Raw genomic sequence first — 21,399 nt, forward strand, 5'->3', positions numbered from 1 at the left:
GTACGCGGTTATCCGAATACGGTGCGTTACATAGGTGACCAGAAGAATGGTCCTTTGTGTAATACAGAAGGAATCGTGAAAGATTCTGATAAGTCATTGATTGGTTGACCAGCTCTCGCCGCATCATGACAGTAAGTTTTTGGCTTTCTCTACTGATGCGCTTGACCAGATGAACCGGAAACACAATCGCAGTAGTTCTCCCTTTACTACCTTAGCCGATAGGACATAACGTAAGGTAGTAAGCACAGGAGCTGGGCAACCCAACTATTGACCAAAGACATGATTCGGAGCTGATGCATATAAGGCAAAACTCGTGACGCCGAAGTATGCTATAAAGCTGTTCAGACTTGTCAGCAACTCATATGTTGCCGTATCGAGCCCCTCACAATTTGTGCCGAGGTGCGTGCGTGAAACAACCGAAGAAGCAAAATTCAGTTCTTAGAAAAAGCAAATACTAAATACGGACTATGTTCACTAGAATTTGATTGACACGTCAAAGACAAACTTTCAGATTATAACGCCACTACCCAGACTATTTAACATGTTGGGGGTCGAAGGCTGAGGAAAAAGACACTCTACAGGTTTGAAATAAAGAGTGCGGTCTACAAAAATATATTTGGACGTCCTGTCGCACGTCTGCGTTGCCTTGCCTCGGTGAAAGAACTCCTTGGCAGGAATAGCCTTTGGTTATCTGTACGAAGCCGAACTCAGAAAGAGTCCGTAAGATGACCAGGCTTTGAGTCACCTGTGGTAGAAGATAGATGATAGTTAGAAAAAGGGGGGAATAGGCTATGGGAGTGCAGACTGCATTGTAGGCCTGTCCGTATTGTGCCTCCGCCGATGACCAGGGTATTTTAATTGCATAATTATGTATGCACGGCACAAACGTCGCAGCTATATGAGGTGAACGACGGAGGCCGAACTGCTAATCCAGCTCTAAGATTGATCGGTCTTGTTTAATAGAGACCGGTGGCTTGATGTGCGATGAGATACGCGGCTTGATGGGGCCGCTTTGTACTTCGACTGCAGTAGCCGTAATATGCTCCTCTGTACGGAGGGAGCGTCCCGTGTTTCCGTTTATCGTGATGACGCCGCGTGGACCGGGCATCTTAAGATTTAGATAAGCATAGTGTGGGACCGCGTTAAAATGAGAAAAAGCGGTACGCCCGAGCAGTGCATGGTAGCTACTGCGGAATGGGACAATATCGAAGGTCAAGCCTTCGCTTCGAAAGTTGTTTGGGGAGCCGAAAATGACTTCCAATGTAATTGAACCCGTGCAGTGAGATTCTATGCCAGGTACTGCTCCCTTGAAGGAAGTTGTGGTGGGATTGATTCTTGAAGGATCAATGCCCATTTTGCGGACAGTGTTCTGGTAGAGTAGATTAAGGCTACTGCCGCCGTCCATAAGAACTTTCATGAGATGGAACCCGTCGATAATTGGGTCGAGGACCAGAGCTGCGAACCTTCATGATGGATACTGGCTGGGTGGTCTTTGCGCTCAAAAGAGATCGGGCAGGCCGCCCATTGGCTAGATTTTGCGGTGACCGGCTCTATGGCTTAGGCGTCCCGTAGTGCGCATTAGCGCTTCCCCGAAGGGATGTGCGTCACGTGTACCATGTTTACTATTTTTACTTCGGGGGAAATTACTTCTGACCCCCGGTGTTCGGTTGGCGAGTCTCTTCATCGTCGCTGTCACTGGGCGACCCCTTCCCCTTGTGTTCGACATTAAGCTTGCCGGCTTGTTTGAATACCTAACAACTTCTGTTGGTTCGGGGGTGCCATGAATTTGGCAGGGTCGATCCGGTATCTTTTCTAGATTGGATGGTCCGTCTCTGTTTGCCTTGAATGGCTTTTTCCGTTGACTGGGTTTCGAGCCGCTGAATCCGGCGTTGACTGCCTTGTCTCGCGTTCCTTCATTATTATTTCGATGCTTGTGTTTATTGTGCCGTGGCTTGCCATTGCCGTCTCAAACTTCGGAAGTGCCCGAATCACTTGTGCTGTTGCTTCTACGAGCGAGCCAGCCGTCCTCTCCTGTGCAAAAGCGGGTCATCAGAGTAGTAAGGGCTGCCATGGATTAGGTTTTTCTTGTCCGAGGTGGCGGGCGAGCCATTCGTCTCGGATGCTATGTTTAAAGGCCTCAAGGGCTTCGACGTCCGGACAATCGACAATTTGGTTCTTTTTAATTAAGAACCTTGTCCAGAGCTTCCAGGCTGACTCCCCAGGCTGCTGGATAATGTGACTTAGGTCATCGGCATCCGGTGGCCGGACATATGTACCTTGGAAGTTATTGCGGAAGGCGTCTTCCAAGTCTTCCCAGCTGCCAATGGAATTTTCAGGTAGGCTGTTCAACCAGTGCCGAGCTGGCCCCTTGAGTTTTAGTGGGAGGTATTTGATGGCATGAAGATCATCACCGTGGGCCATATGAATGTGGAGAAGAATATCTCCGATCCATACCGCGGGGTCTGTTGTCCCATCATATGATTCGATGTTCATGGGTTTAAACCCTTCTGAGAATTCATGTTCCACTACTTCATCAGTGTAGCAGAGGGGCTGTGCAGTGCCTCTATATCGGGCCAGATCGCGACGTAGTTCGGATGGAGTCCGTCTACGGTTTTCGGCCTGGACGTGATTGTGCTTGTCATGTTTGGATTGATAGCCGTCGTCGCGCACCGGGGCACGCCCCCGCGATCCGTAGATCGATCTGACCGGACCTTCTTTATTCTTCAGGTCTTGCCGCATGTCATATGTATATTCCCGAGATGTTTTATCTCTGCCTTTACGACAAAGTGGGACGGGCTGGTGTTCAACTTGAGTTGCCACTTTGTCCCGGCCACGTGGTGGTCGGTCAGCCGTATTACGTACTGCTGGTACGAGCTCGCGTGCCTCGTCGTCGAATTGAGGTAGCAGTCTGCGCTTCGGGTAACTTTTGGTTGGGCGCACGAGGCTGTATTCCTCGGCTGCCAGGACATTAGTCCATCTATCGTTGAGTAGATCTTGATCAGCTTGAAGTTGCTATTGTTTCTTTTTCAGGCTCCTTGCAGTGGCTATTAGCTTTTGCTTAAAGCGCTCCTACTCGAGAGGTTCCTTAGGTACGACAAAGTCTTCATCGCCAAGGCTCATCTCATCCTCAGAGGGTGGAAGTTAATTACTGTCCTCTGAGTCTTCGTTTGTAGCCTGCTCATCAGGGCTAACTTGCCCATCCTCCCGATTGTCTTGTTTATAGTTTTGCTCGACGGGGTTTTCGTGGTCTTCGACATCATCCGGAGTATTGTTGTCTCTCGTGCCGGTATTACTATCTTTGTTGCAGTGTGATTTAGAGCTGCGCCGTCAGTGCTTTGGTTGTATCTCAGGAGGTTTATCCTCGACTGGGTCTTCTTTGTCATCGCCGTTAAACTCTTTGGGTGTATCCACCATGTATACGTCATACGGGGAGGTGGCCGTCCAGCGACCGGTAAATGGCGGGTTTTGGACCTCCTCTTCTCCGGCATCATCGTCCATACCGTCGATGTTTTTGGAGTCATAGTCGAGCATGTCTGTTAAGTTATTGACAATAGCTATAAAGTGGGTGGTGGGTGGGACGTAAAATTCCCTGGTCTCAGCCCCTAGTCTGGGTTGGGCACAGTTCGGACATTGCTCCTATGTAATGACAAGGGATCGCATTAGGTCCAGGGCCTTGCTTAAAGGCGAGGTTTGGACCGAGAGAAGAGAGCCCGTGGAGTGCGGCGAGAGAGAGACTCCTTGGCCGAACTCACGCGATGCTAAATCCGAGGATTCGGAGCCCGTGTCCGGAGAAGGGTCTGGCTCCATGATGACTGCCAGCGACACAACTTCCCCCGGCTCTCCCACAATATGCTGAGTGGCCGCAGATAGTCCGGCGAGCTCAGGGAGCCCATCTTTGGACCTGGCGATATGCTCCGGATCTAAGGCCAGAGCGGAGATTGAGGGCGCGAATCCTTGGAAGATCAAGTCTCCTCGGATATCAGCGACATAATCCAAGTTTCCAAAATTAATCTGGTGACCTGGGGCGTAGCTGTCAATCTGCTCTAGATAGCCAAGCGAGTTGGCCCGCAGTGCGAAGCCGCCAAATACGAAGATCTGGCCAGGGAGAAAAGCCTCCCCTAGGGCAGCATCATTGCAGATGGTGGATGGGTCCATCGAACCTTCTGACGGCGACACAGTGGAACTATCAATGAAAGCACCAATGTCGGTGTCAAAACCGGCGGATCTCGGGTAGGGGGTCCCAAACTGTGTGTCCAAGGTTGATGGTAATAGGAGACATGGGACACAAAGTTTTACCTAGGTTCAGGCCCTCTCGATGGAGGTAATACCCTACGTCCTACTTGATTGATATTGATGAGTATGAGGATTACAAGAGTTGATCTACCACGGGATTGTAATGGCTAAAACCCTAGAAGTCTAGCCTATATGATTATGATTGCCTCTATAGACTAAACCCTCCGGTTTATATAGACACCGGAGGGTACTAAGGTTGTACAAAGTCGGTTAAAAAGAAAGGAATCTTCATATCCGAACGCCAGGCTTGCCATCCACGCCAAGGAGAGTCCCATCCGGACATAGGAGAGAGTCTTCTGTCTTGTATCTTAACAGCCCATCAGTCCGGCCCATGTCCAACAGATCGGACGCCCGAGGACCCCTTAATCCGGCACTCCCTCACCCACTTAAGCAGTTATCAGCGATATCGATGCTTTCCATCTGTGGGCCTGCTTGGTCCATCACTACTTTTTGCCAGACAACAAGAGAGGTTAATTTGACTTAGTAGGGGATTATTATTTTTGCTTGTAATACGGTATATATATAGGTCATGCTCTGGGATGACATGCATGATACAGTTTGAGCACACACACATGCATGTGTACGCATGAATACCTCCCATCGAGTCGAAGTGGCTAGTACAACGACACGTCATGAACCGATCTCGCTCTGTGTGGGGAGCTAGTGTATGATTTTGGACGCACGCGCCACATCAATGTTGTGAAATGTATTCAAACATGCATGCACACATCACCTCATACATATGCATGTAGTGGTTGCCTTCGAACGGTGCACTCCCTCGTGTGGTTATCGGCGACAAGCCTATATATTCGTGGTCCCGCATGGATATCCATGATAACATTGACCAACAACAAGATAGGTTACCTTGGCGGATTCTTCATTTGGTTCGTGTTATCGTAGTATAGGTCATGGTGAGATTAAAAACTTAAGTGTGAGCGCATATACTATGCACACATGCATGCATGAATCCGTGTCGTTGGCTTGAAGTGTGGTGTAGCATACATATGCATCATCAACCTAACCCTCACTCAGTGTGGGGATTTCTAGTTCGAAATCACGGTGCCACATCAAAGTTGTTCCATTGTTACTCAAAAACACACCTCTCCATACATATGTTTGGGCCACAAGCATGCAGTGCTTGTCTTCGGGGACTAGCTACTTGCATGATTATTGGTGAGCTAGCCCATCTCCGGGGTCGCATGGACGACCATCACTTTGACCAACAACAAGAGAGAGGTTGTATGACCAAGGTGGATTATTCTTGGTCCGTTTTCCGATCCATCTTGGTGGGATATGCCTCTCTGGCGACTAAAAGTGTGTGTGTGTGTGGGGGGGGGGGGTTGCTATGACGCACTTTGCTAGGTGAACCTCGGTTGGGGGGGCATGCGTTCATAGCTTAGGGTTCCCTTCGTGGTGACACGAGGGGGGCTGCTAGCTACGGATACGTTCATTTTGCATCATGCTTTTATATCGATATTTATTGCATTATGGGCTGTTATTACACATTATGTCATAATACTTATGCCTATTCTCTCTTATTTTACAAGGTTTACATAAAGAGGAAGAATGCCGGCAGCTGGGATTCTGGGCTGGAAAAGGAGCAAATATTAGAGACCTATTCTGCACAGCTCCAAAAGTCCTGAAACTTCACGGAAGACGTTTTCAGAATATATAAAAAATACTGAGCGCAAGAAGTTCACCAGGGGGCCACACCCTGCCCACGAGGGTGGGGGCGCGCCCCCTACCTCGTGGGCCCCCAGGTGGCCCTTCGATGGCCATCTTCTGCTATATGGAGTCTTTCGATGAGGAGAAAATCATAAGCCATCTTTCCGGACGAGACTCCACCGCCACGAGGCGGAACCTTGGCGGATCCAATCTAGGGCTCCGGCAGAGCTGTTCTGCCGGGGAAACTTCCCTCCAGGAGGGGGAAATCATCGCCATCGTCATCACCAACGCTCCTCTCATCGGGAGGGGGCAATCTTCATCAACATCTTCACCAGCACCATCTCCTCTCAAAACCCTAGTTCATCTCTTGTATCCAATTCTTGTCTCCAAGTCCGGGATTGGTACTAGTAGGTTGCTAGTAGTGTTAATTACTCCTTGTAGTTGATGCTAGTTGGTTTATTTGGTGGAAGATCATATGTTCAGATCCTATATGCATATTAATACCCCTCTGATTATGAACATGATTATGCTTTGTGAGTAGTTACGTTTGTTCCCGAGGACATGGGAGAAGTCTTGCTATTAGTAGTCATGTGAATTCGGTATTCGTTTGATATTTTGATGAGATGTATGTTGTCTCTCCTATAGTGGTGTTATGTGAACGTCGACTACATAACACTTCACCATTATTTGGACCTAGAGGAAGCCATTGGGAAGTAATAAGTATATGATGGGTTGCTAGAGTGACAGAATCTTAAACCCTAGTTTATGTGTTGCTTCGTAAGGGGCTGATTTGGATCCATATGTTTCATGCTATGGTTTGGTTTACCTTAATTCTTTTGTTGTAGTTGCGGATGCTTGCAATAGAGGTTAATCATAAGTGGGATGCTTGTCCAAGTAAGGACAATACCCAAGCACCGGTCCACCCACATACCAAATTATCAAAGTACCGAACGTGAATCATATGAACGTGATGAAAACTAGCTTGACGATATTCCCATGTGTCCTCGGGAGCGCTTTTCTCTATATAAGAGTTTGTCTAGGCTTGTCCTTTGCTACAAAAAGGATTGGGCCACCTTTCTGCACTTTATTTACTTTTGTTACTTGTTGCTCGTTACAAATTATCCTATCACAAAACTATCTATTACCACTTATTTCAGTACTTGCAGAGAATACCTTGCTGGAAACCGCTTATCATTTCCTTCTGAACACTCTTACTTATCGAAAGGACTATGATAGATCTCCTATACTTGTGGGTCATCAAGAATCTTTTCTGGCGCCGTTGCCGGGGAGTGAAGCGCCTTTGGTAGGTGGAATTTCGTAAGGAAAAATTTATATAGTGTGCTGAAATTTACTGTCACTTGTTACTATGGAAAGTAATCCTCTGAGGGGCTTGTTCGGGGTATCTTCACCCCGACCAGTAGATCAAAGAGTTGCTCCTCAACCTACTGAACCTACTGAAAATGAAAATGTCTGCTTTGAAATTCCTTCGGGTATGATAGAAAAACTTCTAGCTAATCCTTTTGCAGGAGATGGAACAAAGCATCCTGATGAGCACCTAATATATGTGGATGAAGTTTGTGGATTATTTAAGCTTGCAAGTGTACCCGGAGATGTTGTTAAGAAGAAGGTCTTCCCTTTATCTTTGAAGGAAGATGCATTGACATGGTATAGGCTATGTGATGATATGGGGTCAAGGAACTACAAACGATTGAAATTGGAATTTCATCAGAAGTTTTATCCTATGCATCTTGTTCATCGTGATCGCAATTATATATATAATTTTTGGCCTCGCGAAGGAGAAAGCATCGCTCAAGCTTTGGGGAGGCTTAAATCAATGTTATATTCATGCCCCAATCATGAGCTCTCAAGAGAAATAATTATTCAAAATCTATATGCTCGGCTTTCTGATAGCAATCGCACCATGCTTGATACTTCTTGTGCTGGCTCATTTATGATGAAGTCTATTGAATTCAAATGGGATTTATTGGAAATAATTAAACGCAACTCTAAAGACTGGGACCTCGATGAAGGTAAGGAGTCGGGTATGACACCTAAGTTTTATTGTGTTAAATCTTTTATGGATACCGATGTTTTCCGTAAATTTAGCACTATATATGGACTTGACTCTGAAATAGTAGCTTCTTTCTGTGAATCTTTTGCTACTTATGTTGATCCCCCCAAGGAGAAGTGCTTTAAATATCATCCTCCCATAGAAGTAAAAGTAGCTGCACCTATTAAAGTTGAAGAAAAGACTATCACTTATAATGATCCTATTGTTCCTACTTCTTATGTTGAGAAACCACCTTTCCCTTTCAGGATAAAGGATCATGCTAAAGCTTCAACTCTGGTTCATAAAAGAAATATTAAAACTTATACACCTCCGGAGCAAATTAAAGTTGAACCTGATATTGCTATTGTTAAAGATCTCTTGTCTCATAATATTGATGGGCATGTTATTCATTTCCTTGATGAGACTGCTAGAATTGCTAAACCTTGTGCAAAAGATAAAAACAAACATGTGGTAGGCATGCCTGTTATTTCTGTTAAAATAGGAGATCATTGCTATCATGGCTTATGTGATATGGGTGCTAGTGCTAGTGCAATACCTTATGCCTTATACAAAGAAATTATGCATGATATTGCACCTGCTGAGATAGAAGATATTGATGTCATAATTAAACTTGCCAATAGAGATACTATTTCACTAGTGGGAATTGTTAGAAATGTTGAAGTCTTATGTGGGAAAACTAAATATCCTGCTGATTTTCTGGTTCTTGGTTCCCCACAAGATAGCTTTTGTCCCATTATATTTGGTAGACCCTTCTTGAACACTGTTAATGCTAAGATAGATTGCAAAAAGGATGTTGTTACTATCGGTTTAGATGATATGTCTCATGAATTTAATTTCTCTAAATTTAGTAGACAACACCGTGAAGAAGAATTACCTAGTAAGGATGAAATTATTGGTCTTTCTTCTATTGCCGTACCTCCTAGTGATCCTTTAGAACAATATCTGCTAGACCATGAAAATGATATGTTTATGAATGAAAGAAGGGAAATAGATGAAGTATTCTTTAAACAGGAACCTATTCTGAAACACAATTTGCCTGTTGAAATCCTAGGGGATCCTCCTCCACCCAAGGGTGAACCCGTGTTTGAGCTTAAACCGTTTCCTGATACTCTTAAATACGCTTATCTTGATGAGAAAAAGATATATCATGTTATTATTAGTGCTAACCTTTCAGAGCATGAGGAAGGGAGATTATTGAAAACTCTGAAGAAGTACCGTGCTGCTATTGGGTATACTCTTGATGATCTTATGGGCATTAGTCCCACTCTATGTCAACATAAAATAAATTTGGAAGAAGATGCTAAACTAGTTCGTGATCATCAACGACGGCTGAATCCTAAAATGAAAGAAGTGGTAAGAAAGGAAATACTAAAGCTCCTTGAGGCAGGTATAATCTATCCCGTTGCTGATAGTCAGTGGGTAAGTCATGTCCATTTTGTTCCTAAGAAGGGAGGTATTACTGTCGTTCCTAATGACAAAGATGAATTGATTCCTCAAAGAATTATTACAGGTTATAGGATGGTAATTGATTTTCGCAAATTAAATAAGGCCACTAAAAAGGAACATTACCCCTTACCTTTAATCGATCAAATGCTAGAAAGATTATCCAAACATACACATTTTTTTTCTTTTTAGATGGTTATTATGGTTTCTCTCAAATACCTGTGTCAGCCAAGGATCAATCAAAGACTACTTTTACTTGCCCTTTTGGTACTTTTTCTTATAGACATATGCCTTTTGGTTTATGTAATGCACCTGCAACCTTTCAAAGATGCATGATGGCTATATTCTCTGACTTATGTGAAAAGATTTGTGAGGTTTTCATGGACGAGTTTTCCCTCCGTGGATCTTCTTTTGATGATTGCTTGAGCAACCTTGATCGAAATTTGCAGAGATGTGAAGAAACTAATCTTGTCTTGAAGTGGGAAAAGTGCCACTTTATGGTTAATGAAGGTATTGTCTTGGGGCATAAAGTTTCTGAAAGAGGTATTGAAGTTGATAAAGCCAAGGTTGATGCTATTGAAAAGATGCCAGGCGCCAAGGACATCAAAGGTATAAGAAGTTTCCTTGGTCACGCCGAATTTTATAGGAGGTTCATTAAGGACTTCTCAAAAATTTCTCGGCCTCTGACTAATTTATTACAAAAATATATACCATTTGTCTTTGATGATGATTGTGTAGAAGCATTTGAAATACTTAAGAAAGAATTGATCTCTGCACCTATTGTTCAGCCACCTGATTGGAATTTACCCTTTGAAATTATGTGTGATGCTAGTGATTATGTTGTAGGTGTTGTTCTAGGGCAAAGAGTTGATAAGAAATTAAACGTTATTCAATATGCTAGTAAAACCCTAGACAATGCTCAAAGAAATTATGCTACTACTGAAAAAGAATTCTTAGTAGTTGTATTTGCTTGTGATAAGTTCATACCTTATATTGTTGATTCTAACGTAACTATTCACACTGATCATGCTGCTATTAAATATCTTATGGAAAAGAAAGATGCTAAACCTATACTTATTAGATGGGTTCTCTTGCTACAAGAATTTGACTTACATATTGTTGATAGAAAGGAGCTGAGAACCCCGTTGCAGACAACTTGTCTAGGTTAGAAAATGTGCTTGATGACCCACTACCTATTGATGATAGCTTTCCTGATGAGCAATTAAATGTCATAAATGCTTCTCATACTGCTCCATGGTATGCTCATTATTCTAATTACATTGTTGCTAAGTTTATACCACCTAGTTTCACATACCAGCAAAAGAAAAAGTTCTTCTATGATTTGAGGCATTACTTTTGGGATGACCCACATCTTTATAAAGAAGGAGTAGATGGTGTTATTAGACGTTGTGTACCTGAGCATGAACAGGAACAGATCCTACGCAAGTGTCACTCCGAAGCTTATGGAGGACACTATGCTGGAGATAGGACTGCACATAAGGTATTGCAATCTGGTTTTTATTGGCCTACTCTCTTCAAGGATGCCCATAAGTTTGTCTTATCATGTGATGAATGTCAAAGAATAGGTAATATTAGTAGACGTCAAGAAATTCCTATGAACTATTTCCTCGTTATTGAACCATTTTATGTTTCGGGCTTTGACTATATGGGACCCTTTCCTGCCTCTAATGGATATACACATATTTTAGTTGCTGTTAATTACATTACTAAGTGGGTAGAAGCTATTCCAACTAGTAGTGCTGATCATAACACTTCTATTAAAATGCTTAAAGAAGTTATTTTTCCAAGATTTGGAGTCCCTAGATATTTAATGACTGATGGTGGTTCACATTTTATTCATGGTGCTTTCCGTAAAATGTTTGCTAAGTATGATGTTAATCATAGAATTGCATCCCCTTATCACCCTCGGTCTAGTGGTTAAGTAGAATTGAGTAATAGAGAGCTCAAATTAATTTTGCAAAAGACTGTCAATAGGTTTAGAAAGAATTGGTCCAAGAAACTTGATGATGCATTATGGGCCTATAGAACTGCATATAAAAATCCTATGGGTATGTCTCCGTATAAAATGGTTTATGGAAAAACATGTCACTTACCTCTCGAACTAGAACACAAAGCATATTGGGCTATTAAAGAGCTCAATTATGATTTTAAACTTGCCGGTGAGAAGAGGTTATTTGATACTAGCTCACTCGATGAATGGAGAACCCAAGCCTACGAAAATGCCTAGTTGTTTAAAGAAAAGGTTAAAAGATGGCATGATAAAAGGATACAAAAGCGTGAGTTTAATGTAGGTGATTATGTATTGCTATACAAATCTTGTTTAAGATTTTTTGCAGGAAAACTTCTCTCTAAATGGGAAGGTCCTTACGTTATCGAGGAGGTCAATCATTCCGGTGCCATAAAAATCAAGAACTTCGAAGGCACAAATCCAAAGGTGGTGAACGGTCAAAGAATCAAACATTATATCTCAGGTAATCCCATAAATGTTGAAACCAATGTTATTGAAACTGTAACCCCAGAGGAATACATAAGGGACACTTTCCGGAATGTTTCGGACTCTAAAAAGGAATAGGTATGTCATACGGTACGTAAACCGACTCCAAAACAGTTTTAAGGCAATATTTCTCCGTTTTGGAATATTTAGAAAAATAGAAAAATTAGAAGCAGTCCGGGAAGGACACGAGGCATCTAGGAGGGTGGAGGGCGCGCCCCTACCTCGTGGGCACCTCGTGCGCTCTCCGGACTCCGTTTTCGTACATGGCACGTATTTTGGTCGGTAAAATTTCATTATATAATCTCCCGGGGGTTTTGACTCCCGTATCATGCAATTATCCTCTGTTTGTGTTTCGACTGTTTTTCTGACAGATCCAGGATGTCATGTCGTCTTCAAGTGCCCCTAAGGACCAGTTCTTCGAGACGGTCATCAACCCCTACCTCGCGGAGGTGCTGCAACACCCTCAAACCATTGAGATGCGTGAGGGGTTGTTGCACATCCGCGATGTTGAGGGACCAAGGAAGATCGGAAGCACGGAGGCAAGGCTCGAGGCATTGGAGCAAGATGTTTTCAAGTGTTAGGAGATGGTGGAGCGTGGACTCGATTCCAATCACATTATGATCACGGAGTTCACCAACAACCACAAGCTGGACGTCAAGGACATTGGGGAGGCCATCTTCAAACTTCATGAGAAAATCGAGCACCTCCAAGCCCAGATCTATGACCTACAAAATCAAAACTGTGAGTATGAATATAGATTCAAGAGGATGAGTTTGGCTGCAGATTTGAGGTTTCAGGAGACTCGATCATCCTTCTATGATGGTGAGCCTATGCCTTGGAAGAAGGATGACAAGCCTACGCCATCAACAAAACCATCACCTTCTCCACCAACAAAGAAGAATTGAGTATCTGTTATTGGCACTCCCCTTGGCAACTGCCAAGCTTGGGGGAGTTCCCGTTATCGTATCACCATCACTTTTATCTTTACTATTTTTCTTAGTTCGATCCTTTTGATAATATCTTGATCTAGTAGAATAAAGTTTTAGTATGATCTAGTTGTGAGTTTTGCTTTACGATCCTTCTATGTAATCAAGTCCGTGAGCTACATATAATAAAGATTAGTGTTGAGTCAAGGGCTTGATTATTTTGCCATGAGCCCAAGTGAATAAAAGAAAAGAGAAAGAATAAAAAAGGAAACAAAGAGATCATATGGATCTTATGGAGAGTAATGAGCTCACATAGAAAAGTATGATGAATAAAAGTTGTTGAGAGTTGACAAACATAGTTTTGGTCATCGTTGCAATTAATAGGAAGTAATAAAGAAAGAGAGGTCTTCACATATAAATATACTATCTTGGTCATCTTTTATGATTGTGAGCACTCATTAAAATATGACATGCTAAAGAGTTGACGTTGGACAAGGAAGACGACGTAATGGATTATGTTTTCTTACATCTGAGATAAATTATATTATCATGGATCATCCAACATGGTTGAGCTTGCCTTTCCCCCTCATGCTAGCCAAATTCATCGCACCAAGTTGAGATACTACTTGTGCTTCCAAATACCCATAAAACCAGTTGTGCCATGAGAGTCCACCATACCTACCTATGGATTGAGTAAGATCCTCCAAGTAAGTTGTCATCGGTGCAAGCAATAAAAATTTCTCTCTAAATATGTATGACTTATTAGTGTGGGAGAAAATAAGCTTTATACGATCATATGATATGGAAGAAATAAAAGCGACAGACTGCATAATAAAGGTCCATATCACAAGTGGCAATATAAAGTGATGTTCTTTCGCATTAAGATTTTGTGCATCCAACCATTAAAGCGCATGACAACCTATGCATCCCTCTGCGAAGGGCCTATCTTTTACTTTTATCTCCTACCTTGCATAAGAGTCATGGTGATCTTCACCCTTCCTTTTTACATTTTATCCTTTGGCAAGCACAGTATGTTGTAAAGATCCTGGTATATATGGTTAATTGGATGTGAGCTTTCATGAACTATTATTGTTGACATTACCCTTGAGGTAAAATGTTGGGAGGCAAAACTATAAGCCCCTATCTTTCTCCGTGTCCGATTAAAACTCCATACCCATAAGTATTGCGTGAGTGTCAGCAATTGTGAAAGACTATATGATAGTTGAATATGTGGACTGGATGAAAAGCTCTTATATATTGACTCTTTCCTATGTTATGATAAATTGCAATTGCTCCAATGACTGAGATTATAGTTTGTTAGTTTTCAATGAAGTTTACGATTCATACTCGAAATTGTGATTGAATTATTACTCTAGCATAATAAATCATATGACAAGAATTATGTAAGTTGCTATTCTAAGAATGATCATGATGCCCTCATGTCCGTATTTTAGTTTTATCGACACCTCTATCTCCAAACATGTGGACATATTTTTCGTTTTCGGCTTTCGCTTGAGGACAAGCGGGGTCTAAGCTTGGGGGAGTTGATACGTCCATTTTGCATCATGCTTTTATATCGATATTTATTGCATTATGGGCTGTTATTACACATTATGTCACAATACTTATGCCTATTCTCTCTTATTTTACAAGGTTTACATAAAGAGGGAGAATGCCGAAAGCTGGGATTCTGGGCTGGAAAAGGAGATAATATTAGAGAACTATTCTGCACAACTCCAAAAGTCCTGAAACTTCACGGAAGACATTTTCAGAATATATAAAAAATACTGAGCGCAAGAAGTTCACCAGGGGGGCCACACCCTGCCCACGAGGGTGGGGGGCACGCCCTACCCCCCTGGGCGCGCCCCCTACCTCGTGGGCCCCCTGGTGGCCCTCCGATGGCCATCTTCTGCTATATGGAGTCTTTCGATGAGGAAAAAATCATAAGCCATCTTTCCGGACGAGACTCCGCCGCCACGAGGCGAAACCTTGGCGGATCCAATCTAGGGCTCTGGCAGAGCTGTTCTGCCGGGGAAACTTCCCTCCGGGAGGGGGAAATCATCGCCATCATCATCATCATCATCATCAACTCTCCTCTCATCGGGAGGGGGCAATCTTCATCAACATCTTCACCAAGACCATCTCCTCTCAAAACTCTAGTTCATCTCTTGTATCCAATTCTTGTCTCCAAGTCCGGGATTGGTACTAGTAGGTTGCTAGTAGTGTTAATTACTCCTTGTAGTTGACGCTAGTTGGTTTATTTGGAGGAATATCATATGTTCAGATCCTATATGCATATTAATACCCCTCTAATTATGAACATGATTATGCTTTGTGAGTAGTTACGTTTGTTCCCGAGGACATGGGAGAAGTCTTGCTATTAGTAGTCATGTGAATTTGGTGTTCGTTTGATATTTTGATGAGATGTATGTTGTCTCTCCTCTAGTGGTGTTATGTGAACGTCAACTACATAACACTTCACCATTATTTGGTCCTAGAGGAAGGCATTGGGAAGTAATGAGTAGATGATGGGTTGCTAGAGTGACAGAAGCTTAAACCCTAGTTTATGCGTTGCTTCGTAAGGGGCTGATTTGGATCCATATGTTTCATGCTATGTTTAGGTTTACCTTAATACTTTTGTTGTAGTTGCGGATGCTTGCAATAGAGGTTAATCATAAGTGGGATGCTTGTCCAAATAAGGATAGTACCCAAGCACCGGTCCACCCACATACCAAATTATCAAAGTACCGAACGCAAATCATATGAACGTGATGAAAACTAGCTTGACGATATTCCCATGTGTCCTCGGGAGCGCTTTTCTCTATATAAGAGTTTGTCCAGGCTTGTCCTTTGCTACAAAAAGGATTGGGACACCTTGCTGCACTTTATTTACTTTTGTTACTTGTTGCTCGTTACAAATTATCCTATCACAATACTATCTGCTACCACTTATTTTAGTACTTGCACATAATACCTTGCTGGAAACCTCTTATCATTTCCTTCTGCTCCTTGTTGGGTTCGACACTCTTACTTTTGAAAGGACTATGATAGATCCCCTATACTTGTGGGTCATCAGCTACTTTGTACTTTGCTAGGTGAACCTCGGTTGGGGGCATGCATTCATAGATTAGGTTTCCCTTCGTGCCGACACGAGGGAGGGGGCTGCTAGCTACTTTGCACTTTGCTAGGTGAACCTCGGTTTGGGGGGCATATGCATTCATAGCTTAGGATTCCGTTCATGCCGACACGAGGGAGGGGGGGCTGCTAGCTACTTCGCACTTTGCTAGGGTGAACCTCGGTTGGGGGGCATGCATTCATATCTTAGGATTCCCTTCGTGCCAACACGGGGGAGGGGGGGCTGCTAGCTAATTCACACTTTGCTAGGTGTACCTCGGTTTGGGGGCGGCATGCATTCATAGCTTAGGATTCCCTTCGTGCCAACACGAGGGAGGAGTGGGGCTGCTAGCAACTTCGCACTTTTCAAGGTGAACCTTGGTTGGGGGGAGGGGCATGCATTCATAGCTTAGGTTTCCCTTCATGCCGACATTAGGGGTGGGGGTGGGGCAAGGAATACCGTGTGCTTTGCGAGATAGTTGCCAAATCGAAGTTGCATTTGGTATTTGAAAATCAAACCACCCTTTTCATACATAAATTTGGTCCACATGCAAGTGTGTTCATGTTCTGACCCTCTCCCTCGTCATTTTTCAAAAAATTTATGAACATTAGACAAGTCGAATGATGCAATAGACACGGTTCACTCAAACTAACTGTGTGCCATGACGGTGCCCCTGTCACGCACACATCCGCACAGTACATTGGGCTCCACGAGGCTCCCCCTTGAAAAAATATATGCCCGCCTCGAGGGTTTTTATGTTTCATAACACACGGTTGTTATCTCCGAACCGTGTGCGATGTTTCTTGTTCCCAATCCCGCCTGCATCCTTAGTAAATATCTGCCCGCCTCGAGGGATTTTCTGTTTCATAACACATGGTTGTTATATCCGGACTGTGTGCGATGTTTCTTGTTCCCAATCCCGCCTGCATCCCTAGAAAATATCTGCTCGCCTTGAGGGTTTTTTCCATTTCATAACACCCGGTTGTTATTTCCGGACCGTGTGCGATGCACTATCATCAAAATTTTCAATAGCCCAGGCATTTCACTCCCGCGTTTGACTCCCCCGTAGTAAAATTTTCAGTACCCGCATCATTTCCTCAAACACCCCCCGCCCCCCTCCACACAAACACACACCAAAACCTCCTCGGGTGTGCATGCACACACACCCCCTCCCTCGCACGAAACCCTAGCAAGGTCCATGCCGCCGCCGCAAGGCCTCCATTTTCAACATCTTCCGGTTTGCCCGTGCAGCTTACCCACCGATCTCCATACCCAGGCCGCCCTGAGTTTCTTAGATGACGCCTGCCAAACGCCCCTTTCCCACAGATCCCCATCCTCATCCCCCACTCCAGAGCATCGCAGCCTAAGCCCGGCTACGCTTCCCGTGGAGCTTGATGAGCGACTGGCCCAAAATAGGTGTATCACGGTCTCTTCGCCTAACCTCAACGAGGAAGCTGACGACCATTACTGGTGACAGACACTCAGGCAGCGGGCTAGAGTATGCGGGCATGTCTCGGCCGCCGGCTACGACATCGAGGTCATCGATAGCGACGGCCTAAGGCGGGCTATGTCATAGGTTAAGTGGCCCACCCCAACCCCTCGGGTTCAACTGCCGTTGATCTCAATCATGGCCCCGCCGCTGATCTCTTCTGCCTCGCTGTCAACAATTTGCCATCCTACATTGCCATCGAGCCCCTTTTTTCATTTCTGAAGGACACGTTCTGTGACGCTAGCTTGGGATCCACAACCTCCAAGTCAGACCTCATCGACGGCGACCATCTGCTCTTCCAAGGGGAAAGCGCCCATCTGCGACATCAAGGAGGGCACCCTATAGCCATGCTCTTCCAAGGGGAAGGAGCCCATCTGCGACAACATGGAGCGCATCCAGGGTCCGTGCTCTTCCCACGGGAACAAGCCCATTCGTGACAAGTGAGGAAACCCATGATTTTTTTTGCCATGCCTCTTCATAGGGGGGAACCCATGATTTGTTTTGTCAAGTCCCTTTTGTACTGTAGTGAGAATATGTCTAGTTTTAATTGCTATATCTGGTTGTTTGCAGTATGCCTTGTTTATTTCAGTTGTTCACAATGTGATGCTCTATATGTGCAATTATTTACTGTGCAGTACATTTCATCAATCCAGTTTTAAACATACCGATAGGAATGCATATATTTGCTTGTTGTTAAGCCTGTTATAGCTAGCATATGCCTATTTTAAGTTTTTTGATTGTTTGGTTGTTTGTAGTTAGCATATGTCCAGTTTCAAATGCTATCTTTGGTTGTTCGTAGTATGCCTTGTTTATTCCAGTTATTCACAATGTGATGTTCTATATGTGCAAGTATGAACTGTGCAATTCAATTTCATCAGTACCAGTTTCAACAATACCACTATGAATGACTACATTTGGTTGCTGCATCTTGTAGTTAACACACCTTTCCATTTTTATTTAACAATAACCAGTGTACTTAGACCAGCACAATACCAGTTTGAATGAATATGTTTGCTTGTTGTTAAATGTTAGGCCTATTGCAGTTAACACACCTTTTCACTTGTTTTGCTTTACTAGCGTGCTTAAACCTGCACACTGAAGCTATCTTTTGGAGATTATTTTGTCTGCCATGGATAATTTTGGTTGATGTTTAGCCTGTTGTGCTTAACATGCTTCTCGATGTACCTACACAAGACAATTTTGGGAACGACTGTTGTTTTCCATCGAGGTTAGTTTCATCCCATGGCTTATATCTGCTCACTGTTCAGGATATCGATAGCTAGTACCATATAGGCTGGGGCTGATAAGGGACTAATCGGTGAATCGGACTTTTAATTGAATATATTTGTAACCCATTTATCGTTAGGTTAACTAGAGCCATATGTAATATATCTGAGGCTACATAGAAACATGCACTGTACTTAATGTCTAAATATGCAATCCTAGGCTACATAGCAACAAGGAAGAGTGTTACATTAATGTTCTAATGATGTCTAGATATATGTAGAAGAGCAGCAGCAACAACAACAACAACAAGACAGCCCTGTTTGGATATTCAACTTAGCTAGGGGTTAGAGTTAGTTTCTAGCTCATGACTAACCGTGAACTAACTCCATCCAAAGAGTTGTTTGGATGGAAGGGTTAGATTGACAATAAATGCACTAGGAGAACTAGCTCCAATTAGCACCTCTTGGGTTGGATAGTTTTTTGGGGTGGGTTATAGATGCAACTAGATCAAACTAGCCCTCATGTTTAGATATAATTTAGGGCTATTTGAGCCCAAACTAGCTCAAACTAATTGTAACCCATGGATACAACAGCAGTTAATCAGCCGATAATTTGTAAGAATGCACTAAACTCCTTCCGACCCATAATATAAGATGTTAATTCATCTAATATGTGAGTATATTGGATGTTATAATATACTCCCTCCGTTCCTAGATATTTTTATTTTTAGATATTTCAAATGGACTACCACATACGGATGTATATAGACATATTTTAGAGTGTAGATTCACTCATTTTGCTCCGTATGTAGTCACTTGTTGAAATCGCTAGAAAGACAAATATTTAGGAACAGATGGAGTATTATAAAAGAGTGTTGTACTACATCATTGTGCAATTGCTGTTTAGCTTCTAATATTAACTTGGTGCTTTTAGGTACATATGTCATTGGTAAAGATCTGCGTTTGGGGCAATGAGATATCGATGAACCAGCATTAAGTGAGGAAGCTGATAAAGATTGTTAGTAAAATGGGTCCAAAGATGGCAATTAAACTATTTGTTTACACTTTATCCAAGACAACAACGAATTGCAGGATGGTAAGTTAGAACTTTGCAGCCTTCTTTTTAGCTCATAATGAGTTGTGTTAGATGAAAATGTCTGAATCTTTTTCCTTTGCAGTGGTTGCCAGAGCAGTTTACTCAAGATTACCTCTCAAACTACATGATTGGTGGGCATGCAAAGGTTAAAGTATTTCTACCAGAACACGATGACTATGTAGATGTTTTCATGAAGACCGTGAAGGATGGGCGGTCGACCATCACAAGGGGTTGGACTAGAGTCGTGCGTGCCTTCTGTGTGGAGGAGGGCACAATATGGGCATTCCGCTTCACCTTGTTCAGCAACCAGAATGTATTTTGCCTCTTTCTTTACCATCTTTAATAGTACAAGTATACAACTGTGGTTCATCATTCTTTATTTGGTTCTTATGTAATTCTTGAACATATGTACCTATGAATCAAATAATGCATTGGTTGTTTGAACCTGATGGATATGAATAAAGCTATAGCATACATTCAAATTCAAATTCAAATCTGGTACAATTTGAAATAGCAGTAATTAAATTACCGCAAAATTACACCCTCCAGGTCGTTACGGCACACATGGTTGGTAAAACACAAATGTTTGCAATATACACCATAATCCGAGACGGATCACAGAGAGGAAACGTGTGCAAGCATGCACACAGTTGCCGTTTGCAAAGCATGTGCGATGTCAGACAATATCAAAAACAGTGCAGAGAAACTAAATGTTTGTTTTAGTTGCCTTATCGTGCATGATTCGCAACCATGAACTGTTTTTGATGAAGTATGCATCATAAACGCTGCACCATAGAATAGTGTGTGCGATAGTTGTCGTGTACGACAATGTTACGATGGACCGCCATTTCATAATCCTGTCCGACACTCGTACGACGATTAGCTAATCTTTTTAATAGTGAACCATTTGTGATGGGCCGCGCATCGTAAACGTAGCACCACAGAATACCGACTGCGATGGCAATGCGAGCAGAAACGAGTGGGAGTACTATATGGACCCTATCCCTGACGGTTTCTGGGTCGTGTGGGAAGTACCCCCTATCGCCGTCACTCACTAGGCTACGGTTCCAAATGTCGTCCCGGAAAGGGGTTAAAAACCATTTGTATAGCACCGACGCGTACTAGTGAGTGAAGTATGTTTTCTTCAGGTAATTCCGATACTGCCACCAAGCATTCTTGAAGATAGTAGAGGTATTAGCATAGGTTACCTCATCCCGAGTTTCCAAATTAGTCCTTCTCTATAGAGAAAAATGGGAAAATTTGCTGTATTATAACCATCATGTAGGTAGAATGTATGGGACAAGGCAAAGTAATTTCCATGAATAACATTACTTACACATAACTCCTGGACAAACACCTGCAACTGGCATTTTCCTTCATCTTCAGTATAATATTTCCATGATAGGAAGATACGCACATAGGATTTAACAACATCAAATGCGATAGATGCTAAACTACAACTGGCTGGTTGTGCTTCCTCCATAAGAATAGGTGTACTAACTGGTGGAGTTGGGGTTTACTGTGGTAGTACTGGAACTTTGGGCACTGGGGTTGCCTTAT

This window comes from Triticum urartu, chromosome 1A (assembly GCF_056163025.1).
Source record: "Triticum urartu cultivar PI428250 chromosome 1A, HENAU_Tu73, whole genome shotgun sequence".
In the NCBI taxonomy this organism is placed as follows: domain Eukaryota; kingdom Viridiplantae; phylum Streptophyta; class Magnoliopsida; order Poales; family Poaceae; genus Triticum; species Triticum urartu.